General features: G+C 30.8%; 1 long non-coding RNA gene across 1 annotated transcript in view; it reads left to right on the top strand.

The window, feature by feature from the left end:
- Positions 1–576: 576 nt before the first annotated feature.
- Positions 577–22,552, top strand: part of LOC118199083 (uncharacterized) — a 49,928-nt gene continuing 27,952 nt past the window's right edge. Inside the window, exons 1-2 of the long non-coding RNA XR_004759889.2 lie at positions 577–737; positions 8,826–8,957. This is a non-coding gene — a long non-coding RNA (uncharacterized LOC118199083). The remainder of the gene's footprint in view (positions 738–8,825; positions 8,958–22,552) is intronic.

Here is a 22,552-nt window from a genome sequence, read left to right on the forward strand (position 1 = left end):
TTCTCTTATAACCACAGTCTTAATATGGTTGCGTACTTTCATATTGAAATTATTAATCTAATATAAGAATAAATTTCTAATTCTTGAGAAATTTAAGGAAACACAGGAAAGTCAGAGAAAATGCAGCTGTTCTACTTCAATGGAAAATATATTTGGAAATGTGGCTATTAATACAAAAATCATATTTATTTATTAAAAGGTAAATGCATTTACATTCATCTCTACAGCTTTCTCCAAGAAGCTGTTTTCTCTTAGTGCTACATGAAAATATCATAATGATTAGTGCTAACGATTCCTAACCTAGATTAGTAAGAAGAAAACAAACCCCAAATCTGTAATATGAATAAAAGTTTCACAAACACCTCTCAAGATTCTGAAAATAATAGGAAAGATAACTCGCTAATAATCATCTCTAGTGTCGCAACTCTGACAAATGGCCAATGCCATTTATTAAACTATAAGGCACAAAGTGAAACAAAAGCCATGGGAGGTGATAAATAGTAAACGCTCTCGAGATATCAGCAGACGCAGACTAAAGTTCAGAATTCAACATAGGTTAGAAATGCAATGTGTTTATTTTACGTCAGCAATCTTCATATAAGAAGATTAATGATTCAAGTATCCCTTTAAGTATCGACTTGGAGCAAGTTTGTTTAGCCTAGATTAGTAATAATACAACTGTTAGAGCAAAAGCTAGATTATGACGTGCTGTTTTCTCAATAAAATCTCATTTTAATGTGAGTAAGACACTTTTTGGTTTCAAAAAATAGTTTTTATAATTTTGAATTTAAAAAGTATTGTAAACTTTTCTGATTCCAAAAATATATAACATTTTTAATGTTTGAGATGTTAGAATCTCGCTTATAGAGCTCAATTATATATTCTTAAAAACGGAATAAAGATTTAAACCATTAAGAAAAATGTTTATAATTCCGTTTGCTAATGAAGAACAGATTAATTAGATTCGAATCCTAAATTAAAGGTCTTTGCCAAAAATGGTACATCCTGAGAACTCATTATTTGTTTCTTAAAGACTAGACACTAGGCATTGCGGGTTTTTAGTCCAAAGGGGCTTTATCCCTGAAAGACTATTGTTTTTATTTTGCGATTTTGCGTTGGTTCACTATAAATGGCTGTTTCACTTTTCAAACTGTTGCAACGAAATGTTAGATTCCTGCATTATACTTGAAGAAATTAAATAATGAAAAATCTGCTAAATGTATGTATATTTCTCGCATTGTGATAAAACAACGGTACATAGAGCCATCGAATTTTGAATGACGTAATCCTTCTACGAATATGGCCATGTGGAAGACTAAATTTGAAATTTGGAATTTGTTTTATTATCGATTTCATATTTTGTAAAACTTTAACGAATTTTTGATTAACAAACTCAAGGATTTCAAAGCGAGCAATGGCACTCTACGGGGAAAAAGAAAACCTTTTTATCTCCAGCGCGCGGAACTGTGTATAGGAAATTCTAAAGATATGCTCGTTTTAAAATTATTTTGGGACATTGCTATTGAACTGAATTTTATGGTTTAAATGCGGAGAACGTGATATTTAATAAATAAAAGTAGCAAACAAAATGTTAAAAAAACACCCCTTTGGACGTAATTAAAATCTGAATTTTTATTTTATTTTTTTCGGGGGAGGATATGGTAACACTCACCAAGTTGCACAGAAGATAAATGCAGGGTAGTGTAACATATTCGGAGTAGCATTATGTAACACAAATTTAAAAAAGTATTTTTTAATTTTTATAAAATTCAAAAAAAGGTGTTGCAGAAAATAAAGCTTTGTGCGAATGGTAAATATTAGAACAAGATATATCGAAATAATGGAAGGGGCATAGTATTTGGAGACCTACAACATCTAAATGAAAAAAGAAAGGAAATAAAAACAGTTTCAACGTACAAAAAAATATACTTCGTGAGGTGTCCACCTCGCAAAGCATAGTTTAACCCACCATATAATCACCTTTTCTCTTTCCAATTTCCCGCCAGAATGCAGGTAAGTTCGCGTGTATTTAAAGGGAGGTTTTCAGATTGTTGAATTAAAGCGTTTTCTGCCCCTTTAAAGAAGCCCTGTTAAAAGGCCTTCTTATTAGGTTTGATATTCTAAGATAAAAGATCCAGGCTTTGGCCTTGCATTGTACTTGCTGATAGTCAAATATACGGCAGTGAAGTCCAAGCTAACTTCGCGTTTACCCTGTGTAGCCTTTGGCTGTTAGTTAGTTAAATTTAGCTTTACATTTGAATTACTTCTTCGAATTTCTCGCCACAAATGCTGACAGAGTTGGAAGCACCATGTATGCCTTCTCTTCCTCTTATTAAGTTTTAAATAAAGGGCCTTTTACACTCTTTTCAATATTGGTATTTCTATTGTTCTTCAGATACAGCGATAAATCTCTTAATGTCTATCAATAGTTGGATCACAAGTTACAAATATTGGAAGACTTAAAACCTTATAACTTATTATTTAAAGAACTTCAAACTGCATAATACTTTCACAGACACTAAAAAATTTTGCTTATTTTAGATATAAGAGGTTACTGATTTTCCTCCTTTGATGTATGTATAAGTTCAATACGGCAGCTTTTATACACGTTTTTTTTTTTTTTTTTTTTTTTTTTTTTTTTTTTTTTTTTTTGAATGTGTATACATTTTTCGGACATCATCTGTATATACATATTTGACTGGAAAAAACTTATCAAAATTTTTATTTAAAAGACATAAATCTAAAATAAATTTACTTATTAAATTTAAATACAAAAATCAAGTTTGGAAAGTAAATTTTGCTGTTATTCTCAGAACCTTCAACCGATTAAAGCTAGAGTGAAAATACTTTACCTCGCTCAAAATTCTTTTATTATTTATTTATAAAAAAACGTTAATATTGAGTATAAACAGAAAATAATTTTATAAGCTCCGTACAGTCCCACATGTATGCATCAATAATTGCATACAAAAAGGAAATAATTTAATAATGACGATTCAAGTATGAAAATTTTCTCCGGAAAAATTATTAGATGTTGTATTTTGTTTTTGCTTCTTATGCATCATATTTCGTTTAAGAATTTCATAAATAAACGTTTACAAAATAGAGTCATTTATTTAGTTGCAAAACTATAATGAAAATTAAAAGTGCAAACAAAATAAAAACTCTAAAATCTGTAGAATGAAATTTAAAAATTAATTATTATCAAAACATGTTTCGGCTAAGAAAAGTCTAAAATTTTCTTGTTTTAGATTTTATTAATGATTTGCTTTCTTAAATTTTATATTAATTACTTCATTTTAAAAAATATCTTAAGTTCCAAAAAAGAAGTCGTACAGAGAATACGAAAATATTTTTGTATACTTCTTTCTGTATTCATCTAGTGGTAAAGTATCAATGGTAAATATTTCCTATTTGCAGTCATGCAGTTCTATATGCGCTAACCTAGCGTTCGCGGTTTCAGATTTCCCTAGTTTATCTCTATTCCAAATGTTCTTAGAAGTTAAAGAAAGAAATAATTTATAAATTATAAAATGCTTATGAATCGATTATAAGCAAGAACACGGTGAAATAAAACAGTACAAATGCTATAATGAATGTTTTTACGAGCGTACTGATCATGAGCCCGAATTCGCATGTGCGATTTATAGTGTTGTTTTATTGCTTAAGTAGTGCTTTGGTGGAAAACTTGGATTTTCATTATGCTTGCTTTCATTGGCATCCCTAAAAACTCTATATAATAGTATATCCCTAAAAGCTCTATGTATACTATATAGTAAAGGTACACCTTTTTTTTTAATTGCTGGATCATCTTTTCGCTCGTTTGAGTTATTTTATATAATTTTCGTGCGCGTATGTAAAAGAGACAAACACCCTAAATGTACATGTTAGCTTACAGTCCGCTTTAACATAAATACAAATAAATACGCTCTGTGTCTCTATATATAGTTTCACAGTTCTTTAATCACATTTATGCATTAAAGCGCAGTATATATTGCGGTTTACAATTTGAGTGTAATAATATAATACCATTTAATGATGACTTCATTTCATGCACGTAATTTGTCAATTAAGCACAGCTTTTTTTCATACATTTTATGAGTAACGAATTCTATATGGCTTTCGCTTTTAGCCGTGATTTCATCATAGAGGGTTGCCTTATTGGAATGAAATGAAGTGCTGAAATTTAAGAATTACAAATATTATATCGAAAGAAAAAAAAGGAAATCAAAAGCAGAAACCTCGTTACGTTTATCAAATCCGAAATTTATTCATCTGGAGAAAATCCACAGAACTTTAATAAAATGATGGAAAGCTCTCCTCCTTGAAATTCAGTAAAACTCTTTCATATTGTCTTGTCATATGTCTGTTGCTACAGATAGCACATTTCTTATTCCCAATTTAAATTTATTTTTTAGATAATTTATTGTTTTATTACTTTGATCATATAATAAATTATCTAAAAATATTTTGCAGTTTCGAAATAATATAGATTATGTGAATCTTTTATTTCAGCTATGTGAATATAAACATTTGTACCCCGTGCTGCTTTGCTGCAAAAGAAACTTTACACAAATAGAAATTTCACACTAATAATTTATGTAGATAATGTCATACCTCAGTTTGTTCAATACATTAGGATATATATCAGCGAATTATGAGTATGATGGCTTCCCATAATGACATTTCGTTTTTCTTTCTGACGTACCGTTTCTAACCAGAGTGCATATCTAATAATTATTTTGCTATGGATAGCTAGATCGTACATACACTTCAAAAGAATATACTCAGTTATACGCCGGTTATTAATAAATACGTGTCAAGAGGCTAGAAATACAGTAAGTTACTTTTAAATAGACCAGGCAATGAATCAGATTTAAAGTTCTGCTGGTAAACTCTGATTTCAAATGCATGATGGCATTCATGGCTAAGAAATTCTTAATATTTAATAACGTGAAAAGTTTTCTCTTTCAAACATACTTAAAATATATGGTAAAAAATATATAGAATGCAACGATGGAAAAAATAAACATATAATGCCTCTCAAAATAATTTGAAAATTTCGGAACCGTTTTCCATATCTTCGCACTCTTAAAGTCGAATTTTCGTCCTGATTGAGAAATTCATGTCTAGACTTGCCTCCTGATAATTCAGCGTTCTGGTTTCAGTTATGTGCCCATTATAGAGAAAATATATTTTAAACAATTAAAGAATTAGTCAATTTGCAAGTTGCAAAATATTCTCCATGTAGAATAGGAACGTAACAGAATAAAAACGCACTCAAATCCATATTTTCATGGTAATAATCCCTATAATGAGTACTAATGTGTGTGTATAATTCAGAGAGGTCGGTCATTGGTACCCATTGTTACCCATGAAAAACATAATTGCTGTTCTTCTATCCTCCCTTGTTACTATAGGCAATACTACGGAGTACAGATATAATTATTTTTATCACTGATATCTTCTGCTAGAAGTTAAGCTCAAATGTCAGAATGCCTAACTTTCATTCCTACAGAAAAAATACGTTGGAAATACTATATAATACAGCATAAGGCACGCTTCATTATTATTTCGTTTAATATTGTTAAAGTACAGAGCTAGCATAAATGATTCATTCGTTTTGAAAAGACTATATTTTCAAAAGTATTTCACTTACACACATTAAAGATATACGAAAAGAGCCGCAATTTAAGTTTATACACCTCTTACAAATATTCAGTAAGTGCCCCTTTGGTGCCACGACGCACGTCCAGACGATAATCTAGCTCATTCTATATATTTTGTAGCATTGTTGTCCAACCGCAAAAAACTGTGTGGAAGATTTTGCGTCAACGGTTGCATTTAAAACCGTACTATGTGTAGCTCCTGCGACAATTAAAACCGGAGGATTACGCCTGTCGACTAGATTTTTGCGTCAACATGCAGGAAGCATTGAAGAATGAAGATTTCGCCATCAAGTTGATATCCAAGCGATGAAGCAATGTTCCGCTTGGTAAAATAGTGAAAACAACTTGGTGAGTTTGTGGTTCTTTTCATATATTTTTCATGTATGTACACGTAATACTTCTGAAAATATATCTTTTTCACAATGAATGAATCATTTGTGCTAGCCCTGTACATTATAAACATTATTTGATATTACGTGCCGTTTCACGTACCTCTGCTATGGTCTGAAATGTATTATCTACGTATACAAGAGCACTAATGTACAGACAAAAGCACTGCGAATATATTGTTTATGAATGAAAAATCTTATGAATGAAAAAAGGATTGTTTGGAGCATGCCACAATTTACTGTTTAAATCTTCGTTAGACTGTGTAGAAGGAAAAATAGTGTAGAAAAATTTCTACTAGCTGTATTATTTTTCTGAGAGATATTGCGTCAGTACATGAAAATAGTTGGAGATATATTCCGTGGTGATTGAGTTAGGAAAAATGGCCTACTCACCATTTCTTAGATAGATGTAGAAAAATACACGCGGTGACTAATTTTAATTGTTGCTAGGTTTTAATTGGTTCTGAAAAGATGGCGGACTGTGTCTGTAATTTGGTCTGGAGTTGACTAGGAAAGATATCAACGAGAAAAGGAGTTTTTTGGGTTAGCATTTGATTTGCTTGGCTCAGATAAGAAGTTTAGCAAAAATAGCGGGAAGGAGAATGCGGGTGGTAGAAAGGCATGTAATTTTTTGAGGTGGAGAAAGAACATTTATTGGAGATGACCTGCAAATTTAGAACGATAAAGGTTACTGCATTGATCTGATGAAGGGTATCAGTTTTACGAAAGTTTAAGAAATGACTGAGTGATAAATGTTCCTGCCCTACACGAAAGAAGTGTTCCAGTTTTATAGACACTTAAGAAAGTGTTAAGAGATAAAAATTCTGCTCCCAATAATGATATGCGATGTTCCGGGCGTTGCGTTCCTGTTTCCGAAGTGTTAAAAAGAGACTGCTCTGGACTGATAATTAGTTTGCGACTTCGAATATAGGCTACTGGCTCCAACTGATGTTGTTTTATTATCCTGGTTTCGTATTCCTGTTTACGTAGTATAATAATGAAACAGTTCCGACTGTTGATTAGCTTAGAATAGCGTCTTCCAATTGATGATGTACAAGAATCTGGCTGAGTGTTCCTGTCTACGAAGTGTAAATAAGAGACTGCTTCGAAATGAAATTTAGCGTGATGGAGGAAACGGTCCAATCTAAGAGTAATAACGAACTGTGTTAATAATCACGGGTGACTGTGTCAAGGACAGGTTTCATAAATTTAAAAACTGCAGTCTGACTCTCAGAATGCTATTCTTCCACATCGCGTATGTTTATTTTAGATAAATTCCCGAAGTCTGCTCATGTAAGTACTCTTTATAGTCTGTAGATTTGATTATATATTTATAATCAGGATTAATGTTAGTTATTTACAGCTGTGCTTGATATTATATTATATTTGAAAGTAAGATTAAGAATTTGCGTTTCTAAATTTTGAGATTAATCATTTAATAGCATAAAATCCTCTCCTTAACATTAGGTACACAGGTAGGCTCAGAATGTCTTAAAGCTTTAAAAGTAGATTAGTAGTAGAAAAACAAATAAATTTTATATTATAACATTCACGGCAAGCATTAGTAGCACAAAACAAAATAAAATATATAGGAATGCAAGCAAAGTAATGTTATATTTTTATTGGCTATATGAGTATACTAGTAATTTCAAAGTGAGTTCATTCCATCCACCGTAGTCCGTGCCTTGTAATGCTGTGGTATAGACAAGGTTCAGGTTATGAAACTGGAAGCTAAGGAATAATTATTACGTAAACCTTCTCTCTAATATTTTAAAGTAGCAAATGTTTTAGAATTGAAAATATGCGTAAATAATCGACCCGTTTTTAATATTACATGAACATTTGGAGTTATTTTTGAAAACGGAAACCAGGGGCATGTCTTCGAGTTTCCACTTTGTAGCCCTTTTGCAAAAATCAAGTTCTACATATGGACCGGTAGACATGTTAAATATATCAGGTTATTAATTCAACGATCGTTGCGAGAACATAAGTGTTCGAGACTACAAAGCTCTCCTATACTACTAGGCTTTTAAGGTAACTATTGAGGAAGAAATTAGTGAAGAATAAGTTGGATGATTATGATGGTCGAAAAGGTAGCTTACGTCGGGTCTTGAGTTGCCCAATGCATTTTTAACACACAACGCTCTTTAGCAGACGTCCATGCTGTATGCGTATTTGCACACAGATGTATTCTATGAGAGAAAGAGAAATTATGTTTTTTTCTTAGAATTGTTTTCCTTCCAAACTACTGGCGTGTTACAATATTTAAATAAATTATCCGAACGTGTTTAACTGTGGCGGTATTTTTAGAGCTCTAAATTCTTTTTTACTGCGATTGCACCCACACACGAGTCGGGACACTAAACAGATTTCAAGGAACAAATCAAAAATAGAACTATAAAAATAACATGTATAAAAGTGATTAATTTAGATACACTTACAGGTTTCTTTGATAATTTCGATTTAAAATATGCCAAATTTAGCAGGTCCGCGATTTTATGTTTAGTCACTTATGACCAAGAATATCATGATAATGAAAAATTTATTTTTTAATTTCTAGTACATTTAACAAAAAACATGTAACTTTTATGCATTTTATTTTAATGATAAAATATGAAACGTGATTTTCGAATATTTGTATGCATTAGAATTACTATGCAAAACCTTTTGTTTTGTATTAGTTCTGATGGCTCAGATAATAAATATTTAATTATTTGGATTATTGTATTCTGTATACTGATTAGAATGAAAATAAATTCATTTGCAGACGCAAAAGAACAACAGAAAAAAAAAGTATGATAAGGAACGAATTTGCGGGACATCTGGAATTTGACGTTAGGCATATGTTGAAATTTTGGAAAAAAAAATATTACTCTGTTTGCAGAAATACGAGTGACAAGTAAGTAAAAGGCATTTTAAAACTCAGAAAAAAAATATGGATGGAAAACTATTAACAAGGGGAAAAGAAATTGTACAGATGTACAGTTTCTTTTCCTTTATATATTTCCTTTTTTTTTTTCTAATTTCTCGATAAGTCAATAAAAAGCGTTTCGATTTACAGTGTTTTTTGTTTTTTTTTCGAGAATGATAAGATTTTTCATCAAAAGCTCTGTCCTTTTGCTTTCGGATATCTAGCATCTAGCAAATTGTATAGGAGAAATGTCATAGCTAGTAAACTTAATTGCTTCCATTTGATTTTAAACTTTCATCTAGTCATTGGGCTTCTCTGCTTTGTTTTTCTGATTACTTTCAAAGCAAAGATTATCGCATGATATTTGTTGGTGACAGAAGTTTTCAGTTATCTCATCTCTAAAAGTAATATTAATTAAGTATAGGAATTAAAAAACGTGGAAAATAAATATTAATTAAGGAGTTCCTCTTCCCTTTTTTACGTGATTTGTTATCAATAGCATATAATTTTCATTTACTTTATGATTCGTTTTCCCACCCTTCAGAGATTGAATGTATGTTCATAAAGAAACTGATTTCAAAATTTCGATTAATTAAAAGTTCAAATACAAAGAAAGGAGTAACAAAAAACTGAAAAACTCATACATAATTAAACCCACAGATTAAAAATACTGGCGCATGTATTTCTTGGAAGCTAAGAGAAAAAGTTAATTAAAGAACATTTCTTTGTTTTAAATCAAGTTCTAGCTAATTTTTTTTTAATATTTGAAGTAAAACAATGCTTTCTTGAATTTGATTGGAAGTCATGAAATATTAATTTAACGCTTTGAGAATTTCTATGAATTAAGTAAAAACTTCAAAATCCCTATGTTTGAAGTGTAGGCATTATGGTAAGGCAATTTAAATAGCTCTAGTACGTAATTCTTTTTAATTTTAATCAAATTAGTTAATTTTTATGCTACTTTAAATATAATAGAAATTATAACCCAATGACATCTTAAGAGATATTGCCTGCATTTAATAAGTTGACATGTAGATTCAGTATGATAGTTTAAAGTTTCCATGAGGCATTAAAAAAAATTGATTTCTAAGCGGTGCTGCAAGAAGAAACAGAACAAACAGAATAAAGAAAGGGCTTCATATTTTCATACAGACAAAGAGCAACTGAAATGAAGTAGTGAAACAGAAAGCGCACATTTCGTAAAGAGCTAATGATAATTTTAGTAATAATAGATAGATAACACTTATGAGTTACGTTTGCGAGTTAGTTTCTATCCTATGTTTCTTCTTTTGTCACGATACTCGCTCAGGCCAGAGGTTTACGCCAACTGCATGGCAAGTGGCATATTTTAAAAACTAGAATGTAATCTGAACCGTTAGGTAATTGGTGTTTGTCCCGTGATTTTGCCCTTCGTGATAGAAGATTCTTGCAAAGCTGTGATGGAGCTACCGAAGGTTTAGTGGAGTTTCGTAAATGTTAAGAAGTTCAACAGTTTCCGTTTCGACACAAGGTACTGTATTATATACTTGCATAAAATTCTTTAACCATAGTTTCCCATCTTAATCTTTTAAAGTACCGAGAAGCAATTATTGATGCAAATTAAGGAGAGGTTTATAGTTTAGTTTGATGTCATTTAACTGTAACACCCACAATTTGTGGCTAGTAAAGTTTTATACACGAGCTATATTTGTGTTTAGTAATTAAGTAATATTAGCAAGTTCGATAAGTCATCAATAATTTCCTATATCTTCTGTGTTCAGCTAATAGGAGTTGACGACAACTGTTTCTAAGTTATTTTTTAAAATGCCCGAATGTTTTAAGTCTAACATTCCTCTACCATTGTTTCTTCTAAAACAGATGAACAACGACAAGTAACATTCAGACCCTTATTTTTTTCTCCTTACTGCTAGTTGAGGAACGTTTTTTTATTATTACTTGAAATTTAAAAAGTTGCACGTTTTTCGAGAAACTGATTTCTACTGAAGGTTATGAAACTCTCAAATGCAAAACTTATACAGTGGTACTTCCTTATAAGTCATTAATTATTTCGAGATCCTTAGACATATACCAAACTGAATGTATGCCAGGAGAACTTCACCAATAAGAAATAAACGGAAAATAATTAATCCATTCTCATAAAAATATTATTGTTATTATTACAACTCGCTTTTATACTAAAATAAAGGTGCAGTGGGTGAAATTCGCACATAAATGAAACACTGCACATGATACCGATGTTATTCTGCTATCCAGATCAAAAACAATTTTTCAACATGCTTTAACTATCAAGGTATATTTGTTTGATAATCGATTTCACCTTCTTAGCAAGTTAGCCCATTTAACAGTGTCTTTATTTTTCACAATCGTAGGCAATATTCTCGGCATAGCCAAATCCCGGAAGCGCAAGCCATCTTCTTTTTTAGGGGAGTTGGTTTATGAGTTAGCTGCCATTTAATATTTGGTCAAAGGAGTAATAAACAAATTGATGCTGAAAGCGAAGATCATGAATGTCTACGCACAGAGTATAATAATACATATAAACTGGATGAATGGAGTTGGACAGAAGAGACTGGTCATGATCCAAGGGAACAATTATTTTACGGTTAGAATAAGATTATAAAATACTCTACGTTTGCTTTCAAAACTGTAGAGAATTAAATTGGGAATAGTATATTTCATTCATTACACTAAACGTTTTCCATTCTTCTGGAATGACAGTCTGGACAAAAAAAGTATCAGAAGGTATACAGAATAAATTTTCAAGGAAAAAGGGTTATAGAATTACACATGAAATAAAAATAAAATCCACGTTTCGGACATATTATTTAAGGAAGGAATTGCGGCGAAACCTGTATTAAAAGCGAACATTGACAGAATTCAGTTATTTCAATAAAACGTTTTGCTTAATGAAAAATTTTATCTGTTTATAAGGTATTTTCTTCCTCTTTTCCTCATGCCTCATGCCTCATGTGGTATAACTGGAAGCATACTCGAAGCGTATTTGAGAGGTCCAGGGTTCGAGTCCCGGTTAGGCCATTACACGTTTTTCACATCTTCTGTTTCAAAATACCTAATTACTCTACAAATGGCTTCTGAGCTAAAAGGTGGTGGGCAAGTATATAAAGGTAAGTATATATTAACAAGTCTTTAACGGTCAATATATTGACCGTTAAAGACTATTACGATGAGTGAACAATAACCTTATAAATTTATGATGAAGTTTGAAAATTTTTCTTACTTACCCTGAATGTTTTTAAACCATTGAAAAGACATCACTCATTCACATGGGAAAATCTTTATTAGAGTAGATCAAGGATGGTAAGGAAAATCAATGCTTTAAACACAAAATCTTGGTTATTTGATGCGCAGAGTTTATTCACATAAACTGTTAAAACACAAGGAGAAATTAAAAAAGTTCGTCATTTCAGCGATGACCAAGACGCATTAGAACGATATTTACACTGGGCAAAATTACCGATGACAATGACACCTGGTCCGTCAGTCTAGCTTCATTATCGAAATTCCACTCAGTGCTGTTAGTGGTTTACTTGTCCAGTCTTCATTTCGAAAGAAATTTCACGTGAAAAAAAACTAACAAGTGCACTTGCAGTCTTCATTTAAATCTAAGCAAGCGTTATTCTCCCTATAGTAAGTGGATGAATTTAGGAAATCTAAATTAATATTTTGCTTATACCAACGAAAAGTGTTTGCATCATGAAGCAAATTTTCATTTTAGATGTTTAAATCCCGTAACAGAAAGTTGATACACAAAAGCCGGGGGAGGAGAGACGATCGAAATCACCTTTATTCGATATACTCCAGTACCAGTAAAAGAAAAATGGTGAAACCGGGAAATTTCATTGTGTAGTGTGAAAACGATACCTTTTAAAATAATCAAGACTAAAATGTGTGGCTTGTTCTCACAATAACTCTGCTAATTTATATGTCTATGTAATTAAATATTGCCATAATGGCTGTAACCAGACAAAATGAATTGTAATGCGAATAAAGAGTTTGAAGCATTTTTAAAAAACACACTAACGATTTCTAATTAACAAATTCAGTTACTGCAAATTTCACATATCTGATATAATGTTTCCTCGAAAATTTTGAATACAGGGATATGTACACATGTTTTAAGACATTTTTATGATAATCATTCCCCATTCGATATTATTTTGCTCTATTGTGAAAGTGGTTGTCTCTGAAAATATGACTATCGGGGAAAACATAAATCTTAGAATTATTAATTTCAGAGGTAGTTCAGTATAAGAAATTTTACCGTATGCACAACCTTTTGTAATAACCCATGATTTCGCATTATTTTGCTTTTCAGCAGAATTGGTGGTTTTGGAGAAGTGATGTTAAATATTGGCTTTATTTTGAATTTATGTTCTCAGAAATTTTAATCGCTTTCAGATATAGGCGTCCTAAAAAAGTGGTCTTAATGAGAGAGATCGGTGTATATTTATTTGAATAATTTTTATTTAATATTTAACTAAAAACAATTACAAAGGTTGGAAAGATGTAACGTTCTATCTTTAGTTTTAGACCCTTTCTCGGGAGATAGCCTGGGGTAAAAGCGGCCTTGTGCGTTACGACAAAAGTTACCATTATTACTGCATATAACTTAGACCCTCGTAAGATGTTGGCTCAGAGAATGGCGTTTTTTAGTACAGTTTTCTGCTCTTTTTGAACTGCCAAGAGCTGAAAAGAACAAAGACCGATGGCAGAAAACCTCGTTGTACTCACTTTATAAACTTTCAGTAGCAGTAGTAGTAGACCGAGATGTTCTAACGTTTCGTGGAGAAACATATATATTTATACATACACACATGCACCATATCAGAGGGCACGCTGCACCCTATCTCCGACTGCATATGGAGTGAAAATAATCAAATGAATCAGGCGCCATTGACCTGTTTTATCGCCCGTAATAAGCGTTATAGAAAAAAAGCCCTACAGAATGAGGAATACCAAAAAGAAAATTTCTTCCGTGCCATGGTAATGAATGCTACATAATTACCGCTGCAGAAAGTGTAGCCATTACTGCGAAATTTACGTGCCACATTGTTTACTTGGACTTAATGTGTCAAAGAAAGCGGAAAAATGCAACTACCGGTTTATTTTGGTTTGTTTTTTATGTTCTCTAGTAAAAGTAGCATCGCTTCAACTCTGTATTTTAATGGAGTTCGAGCAAGAAGCTCGTTACGGAATGAGCCAAAAAATAAAATGGTTGTTTGTGCGACTATTTGCCAAGTTGACTTCGTGCGCACCTTGTATATATATTTTCCTCTAAAAACCCGTATTACCCAAACTCTTTTTGTTTTTAAATTATGTTACTGTTTTTAAAACGTGAATAAGGAACTAACTTGCCATTAAAATGCCGCTGGCTACGTTCAGCTTTTGTAGCGCATAAATTAGCGATGTTCTTATTCAGTAAAAAGAATTTTTAAGGTGTTTGGTAATTCTACCTGTTTTGAAAGTTTCTTAACGACTTTCTATTAACTTGGATTGACTTTCTTTGTTTACTCTTTTTAACCTCCGTTTTCTAGAGCTTTTATTTTATACTGCAGAGTTTAATACATACACTTTTAAATTAGTAAACCAAACAGCATATTTTAACTGCAGATTAGTTCAAGCAATATCAAATGATGTAAATTTTTATTATGGGATTATTTAATTATTTAAATTGAATAACGAATTTTAATAGTTGCGAATATTAAATTATATACTGGAGTTTTATATTATTTGATGTGTAATGCATATTTTACTGAATATGGCAAAACCCACGCTGGCTGTTTTCCTAAGCAGTGAAGTGTTTTCATGGAGGCCTTTCTAAAGGCAATTCGCTGGTTTTATACTACATGTAGTATTACGTATATTATCATAACTTTGTTATTATTAAAAACCATGTATATTATTAAAATTATTTAACTAGGGAGCCCTGTGCTACTCCTATCTACTTTGACGTAAATAGGGGCGAGTTACTCGCAGTACCGGGCTCGCCAATGGACGAGCAGTAAAGTCTTTAAATAGTTGCAGTTCGACTTGGCGAGCGGGTTGACTGCATGGGGTTTTTTAATGGTCTTCTCCCTGTGTAATATGGATACGAGATAACTTCCCTTAGAAAGTTTTCTACGAAGATATACTTTTCCCTAGGCAGGAAGTCCTGTCGCGCTTTGCCGTTGTTAAACAAAACAAAACAAACGTAGCACCAATTACATCATTTAGAGTTCTGTTATTATAGAAAGTTGCATATTATTAGCATTTGGTTATTATGAAAGCAACACATATTATGAGAATTCCACGCATTATTCGAATTTTTGTTTAAAAACAAAATTCCAATAATATACGGATTAAATTGAAAGAGACGTTTCTAATGGTATGTATGGGAACTATTTAAATTAATAATATCGGGTATCTGCTTTATTATTTTCTCTTTGTTATTTTATACTACAATTTCCTGCTTCTTAAAGCGAGCGCTTATTCATTTAACCAATTTTTTTTCTTTTTTTCCAAGGTATGATTTTTTTTCCCTGAGGACGTGCATGAATAAACTTATTTCAAATCCTGCAATAAGTAAAACAAAATAGCTATGCTTTAGTTGCATAACAAAATGGTTATTTTGTTAAAACATGGTGATCGATCTGATATTTGTAATAGATAACGAGATATTTCAAGAAAATGCTGAAACATTGCTTGCTTTGAACGACAGCTTAGTTGAAGAACTAATATATTTTATTAACATATTTTCTGAACATCGTATATTACATATTTTAATTAACTTCAGATTTCTGATTTATGTCGCATTTAATGAAAACCATGGTTAAAGCAATAAAAAAGCTCTAGTTTAAAACTTCAAATTAGACCAAAGAGTAAAATGTTGAGTGTCAATAAACTAGGTTGTAATTGAACTATAACTATATTTTATGAAAACTGAAGTATACTAAGAAAATTGTAATTTATTAATAAATGAATACATATGAAGCATAACTCCGAAAAGATATTGAACTGTTGAGCTAGTTATTGGCAATCGCATAGCAAGATGAAAATTCGTGTACGATTTCAAACATTTTACTTAATATTTTTAAAGTAATTTAGTCGAAAGTTTAGACATTAAATTAAAACTTTAAGCTGATAATTTTGATTAACACGAATTATGTTTTCCTTTAATATAAATTGTAATTTTCCACAAAATTTACAGTGTTTGTTGGATTAACTTCAATTGCTCGAAGAGTATACGGCGCTCACTCAACACGTGTTTACTTAGCATCCGATGCACAAATGAATAGCATTTAATGACACCTCTTTGTGCTAGGAATTGCTACGTTATAATCGCTTCTCCCTACCAAAATTTAAAAGGTTCGAAATTTTTTTTAGCATTGTAATACTTAAAAAACAAAAATGTACAGTACATTGATCAATGTTCTTTTGACACTGAAGCTAAAAATAAAAGATTCTTCCCCCCCCTTTAAAGACCAACAAAAGTATTTTAGATTAGATTAAAATATCATTTTCAGAATAATCTCAATAAATTTATGCCATTTTCACTTTTCAGATATTTATCACAATTTATGAAATAAAATTGACAATAATTAGTGCTTTTTTCCTGTACCTATTTTCTAATTTATTTTCGAACGTTTCTAATTTTTTAACGTAAGTAAATTGCTACCAATTAAGAGTATTTAGATTTTATTTCACTCTGTATACTAACTGAGAAATATAACTCTCCTGGTTAATTTCGGGAAAGTTTAAAGAGGACTTGGGAGAGCGGAGAGGTATTTTTTGGCAAAAAACGTATGCATTTGTAAAGCTTTGGTTTTTTTCCTTTAAAATCGACGCATTTCTTGATGGAAAATTTTTTATTTTTAAACATCTGAATATTGTTTCATAATATGAATCAAGTTTTCAATAAAATATACGCGGTTCACTTTTGAAATATTTTGCTTAAAATAAATGTCCAGTACCTATTTAATATTTTGAAACACCGAGTCAAACATTATGTAGAATTCCATGTTTAAGAATTAGTAATACGTTTGAGAGAAATATTGTTGTCAAGCATAAAACTCTATTGATGAATAGATATAAAGAAAATATGCGCATGTTTTCTTTTAAAAAATCTTTTACTTGTACATTTGCGTATTCTTTAAAGAGCTAGAAATTTACAGAACGTTCAAATTTTAAGAATTGAATTTGGACGCATTTTGTTAAAAGTATAGCGGGACATTTTTCTTTCCTGCTAAGAACTTTACTATTCTGCAAGTATGGCGTCAAAATTTAATTAGTGACGTTTGCCATTTTTCAAGATTTCATTTTTTTCGATGCCCTGTTCTTCTACAAAACACTCGCGATTGACAAGTGACTGGTGTTATCAAGGTTTCTTGTAACCAAATATGTATCTAAATTTATACTATAACATTAACATTCTGAATAAATACATGTTTCACACGTGAGGATATTATATGCTCTTTTTATGGGTAAGTCAACTTTACTTTTTATCCAATTTTACGTTATTAAGACACCCCAAACTCAAATCTAAATATTCTCTTCTATTTTGTTTATTGTAGATATCAACGCAAACACACACACACACACACACACACACACACACACACACACAAAAAAAAAAAAAATCAAATTTAAATAATCTTTTCTTCGAGGGTATAATTCACTAACCTTTTGGTACCGTGACTTTTAAATTTTCAACACTTTCGAAAGAATGGAACAGTTTATAACAAAATGATTTCTCGTACAAAAACAAATAATGGAAACATCTCACAACAAAGAATATACTTAAACAATACTAGTAATTAAAACCTAAATTTTTATTAGGTATACACATTACAACATCTAAAATATAGTATTTACAAATAATAAATAATGTGAACAATTAATTCAGTTTATCACTACAAAATGATTTGATACATATTTTCACATTTGCTTTGAATTGTATGTATTTTTACTGAGTCTTATGTGTATTACCTAGTGCTTCATTTCGTTGTTCCGTTGCAATGTGCAAAATGTTTTATAACCGAAATGATTGTAAATGTAATTTAATAAGCATTTGAAAGTTGTTTTTATGGATACGTATCATTAAACACATTTACTAATTAGTTAATAAAATATTTATTTATTTATTATAAATTATATCTACCATTTTCTATTAACTTAGTTAGATGAGTACTAAATTTCAATACTACAGTTATACATAATTAAAACTAAGAATCAGTAACAAAATAAAGTTTTGTTTATTAATTTCTGGAGATGTGTAGAAACAGTATTTTTCAAAACTCTAGCTAAGAAGATAAACTAATCAAAGAATTCAAGCTTCGCAGTCATTTGTTCATTTCTGCGATCCATATTCTTTAACAAAACTGTAGATGATTTTTAATTTGTTTTTCTGAGTTATATATCTAAATAACAAAGATATCAATGCAATACACTTTTATGATTTTTACATTACTTTATGACAGAACAAAAGAAGTTTTAAAATTAATATGAGACATAACTTAAATAAGGTTAAGAAATAAATGTTAAAATTACATTTTAAATAATTCATCTACATAATTTAACATTTTATTTTAAATTATAGTTGCAATGGTACTTTGTTGTTAATACATGTTCGAGAATTAATGGGCGGGATTTCTTGAGGTCTATAAGAAGTATTAATTACGTTTAGGGGTTTAAAAGTGCTTTTATTTAATTCAGTCACCCGAAAGGTTACATACATGTGTTTGTATTGTGTACACGAGGCACGTATCAGAAAGTAATGTTGACGAAATCTAAGATTTTTGCTTTCGTAATCCTAAAATATTCATTTTATGGTTACAGGCGGAAACATTGCGCACGAAAACCTGAAGGAAAAGCAATGAAGGGTTTGCCAAGAAAACAACTTATTGTGCAAAACAGAATAGAGGGTGGGGGAATTATCATAGTTTTAAAACATCTTGGTAGAGAAAACGTCTTGGCAGTAAACAAAAGACTAAAAAACTTAGCCGTTATTAAACATAATTGTATAAAATATTGTGGTAAAAAATAAAGCATCTGAAAATAATCGCATGGTCCAATATAGCAGATGTACGTGTTCTCACTGTAAAAAAAACATCAATGATTTTTTTGGGAATACCATGCGAATATAAGAAATGAGTGACATTTTTACTTTTATATTTAATATTTTTATGTTAACTAATAAATCGTTACTAAAAAGCATTGGAATTTAAGCATTCAAAATATAGAAATTATTAAAAATTAATGCTACGTATATCAGTTATTAGAGTTTTAAACTTATATAATTTAATTTTTATAATCTTTTTACTACCTTGTACGAAGTAAAAAGGAAGTATTGTAATCGCGAAAAGTTTCAGGCAGCATATTTCAACGAAAATATCCATTTTGACCGCTATCGAATGCAAGTTAAGGAAGTTTTTACGTGATATCTGTACGTAAGGACAGAATAAAAGACTCTTTTCCTCCAAAAAAATTATAAAACTGCTTTAAAATAATTTCTGAAGAGAATTTTTCGTGGCGTCTGTACGTACGTATTTACATACGTACGTATCTCGAATAACTCAAAAACGAGTAGCCTCAGAACATTGAAATTTTGTATATAGGACTGCTATAACATGTAGATGTGCGCCTCGTATTTTGGTTGCAATCGGCCTCATCAAACGTATATAAATATATTGATATATATATCCACTCTGTTACCCGGCTCAGTGATCTCATTTTCTTTACTCTTATATGTTTGTAAATTGTACATTTTTTGCTTTAAAAATGATTGAATTATGTTGTTCTTATCTTCCGGTTAAGGTGGTTTTTATGCCTTTAGTAAATCTGTATGCAATATTTTTAAAATTATCAACAATTTTAAAGTTGTTTAAGTGCCGCTAAGCCTTTTTTGATGGCGGCCATTGATTGTTTACATTTGAAACAACAGACTAGTGGATTTGTTGCCAATCTAGAGAAACTTAGCTACGCAACAACAAGGATAACGCCTTCATTTATTATTGCCAATTAAATCATGCTTAATCCTTTCTGGAATTTTTTCGAGGAAATTAGTGTTTAATATTTACTTCGTAATTTTTAATATAGATATTTTGAGTTTTTATGTATTTTTGCCTTGTCGCGAAGTGAAAACGGAATTAATTGAATGAGAAATACTCAATCGTGTGTGAAAAACTGTTTCTTTTTTGTTTTGTTTTCTTAATTTCTTTTATACATCGCTCTAGCTTTATTATAGTATTTTGATGGAACATGTGGCAACGATTAGATAATTCTTTAAATTATATAAATTTTGTGCATTCGGAAATATAATATGAACGAAATATAATACTGTTAAGTGAATCTAGCTCCAGAGTGTCGCTATGGTAAACAAATAGAGTGAATTTTAAAGCATACATTTATTCTATTGCAGTTTATGCGCTGTCGGCGAAGTAGATTTAATTCAATCCAATAAGTGTAAATGAAATGAAAAAAAAATTGCGTATAATTTAATATTCCGTACAAGGAAATCATGTGGTGTACACATCAGATTTTTCATACTACATAAAAATCTACTAATACATCTTTGTGTAATGACTTTTAATAAAGTTTAAAATTCTATTAATTGTTATACATAATAACAATTGTGATTAATTTCCAGATTTTAGTTATTTAAGTTTTCTTCTTGCATTTTCAGTAAAAATTTATTACTTAAAAAGGTAAATTACAGAGGAAAAAATATTTTTTCTTCTTGTGGTCACAAAGCATCACACGAAAATTCACTCAAGTTAGTATTATAGTCAGGGGATACATTTCTACGATGTTTCTTATCCTGAATGATTTTGTAGGTACTTTGTTTTTTAATTCGATATTTTATACAATGATGTTTTAAAACTACGAATGTTTTCCGTCGCTTTATTTTCTACTACGACGTTTTAGAATTGCTATGATTTCTGACTTTCTTTTCTGCCACGATGTTTTCCTCTAAGCCTTACTTTTTCCACCACGGTTTGTTCGGGAATGTTTTTGCCACAGTGGTTTCGGCGGACACCCATTTCATGCTGTAGTCAACAGTTAGGTCTTCCTAAATCAAATGCGTATGATTTCATACGTAAGAAATTTAGGTTATATTCCTAAACTACTCAAATGTTGCACTCGATTGAACTACAGGACAATGAAGAAAGGTTACTTACTCTATTAGCCATGCTACAGAGATTTCATAATGAACCAAAATTTAAGAGTATTCTCTTCTCAGATGAGGCTCTATTCCGTGTTAACTATTACGGAAATCTCCACAATTGCAAAAACTGGGGCTCTGAAAATTCGAGTGTCGCTCATGGAGATATTCAAGATTTTCCGAATGTCAATGTCTAGTGAGAAAAAGGACTTTTGGCCATTTTTCTTTTTCTAAACAAAGTGCCTGCACATATTACAATCTTTCTGTTCCTTCAAACTGAGAAAGTAGAAATGGAAGACGCTGAGCTATAGATCTTTTTTAAACAAGATGGGCCACTTACATGCGAATCAAATGAGAAGTTGGTTCTTCGATTTCCAGAATTATCAATTGTTAGAAGTTGACCTACTCTATGATTTGCAAGAAGTTTTGATCTCACCTCCCAATCCCCCTAGATTCTTTCCGAGGGTTTGACAAAAACAAGGTTTATGGAGTTAAGAAAATCAATCGTAACCAGCATTACATAATACTTTGTTACTAGAGTGACAGAATTAAATAAATTAGTATCGATGTATTTAATACAATATACATACTTTAACGACCTCATGAAACCCCACGATTCTAGGAGATCCGATATTTATTGAACATATTTCTACACATTTCAAGAATTTTTCTCTTGTCTACTTATTTCAGCATTATTCTGAAGCAGCTTTACCTTTGGCTAACAGTTTAGATACTATCCTTTGGGAAAAGTACTTCTTCCCAGGTGATATAAAACTGCTGAGATTCGTGTAGATGCAGTTGAATAAATGATAAATAAGCCTATACGTATCAGTTAAAACAACAAAGTAAATAACAATAAGCCTATACGTATCAGTTAATATAAATATTAATGTTAAGTTAATCTTTTTCTTTATGAACCAATTATTTAAGTTGAAATTTCTGAGTTGTATTGGCCTATAGTTGATGTCAAATGATTCAATCGAAGATATAGTAATTCCAAGTAAGCTTAATACGAATGCAGACATAGTAATGTTAACTAATTGTGAAACAATTTATGTTGTGTTATTTATGTCAAAAAGCATAAAAAGGAATACAGGAAGCAAGGAATACAGTAACTTAAGTTTGAAATTCTTAGAGCCTTTGCATCTACAGGTCTTCACAATTAAATGCCAGTTTCACTTATCTTATTGTTTTTAAGCGATACGTTTTGCAAGTATAAAGTTAATTGCATTTTACGTTTCCTTTCCATATAAAAAATAAATCATGAAATTTCAGATTTTTTTTACTATAAAACGAAGTACGTCTTTCATTTGATTCTCCGTGCTTATTAACAGCATACTCGTGTTATGTGGTATTAAATACTAGGATAGGTGGTATGAAAATATTTTAAAAAGTGCCGGTTTATGTGTTAAAACATTTGGAA

The sequence above is a fragment of the Stegodyphus dumicola genome, chromosome 4 (assembly GCF_044657685.1).
Source record: "Stegodyphus dumicola isolate Sdum_Otavi_A_Nest chromosome 4, ASM4465768v1".
Taxonomy (NCBI): Eukaryota; Metazoa; Arthropoda; class Arachnida; order Araneae; family Eresidae; genus Stegodyphus; species Stegodyphus dumicola.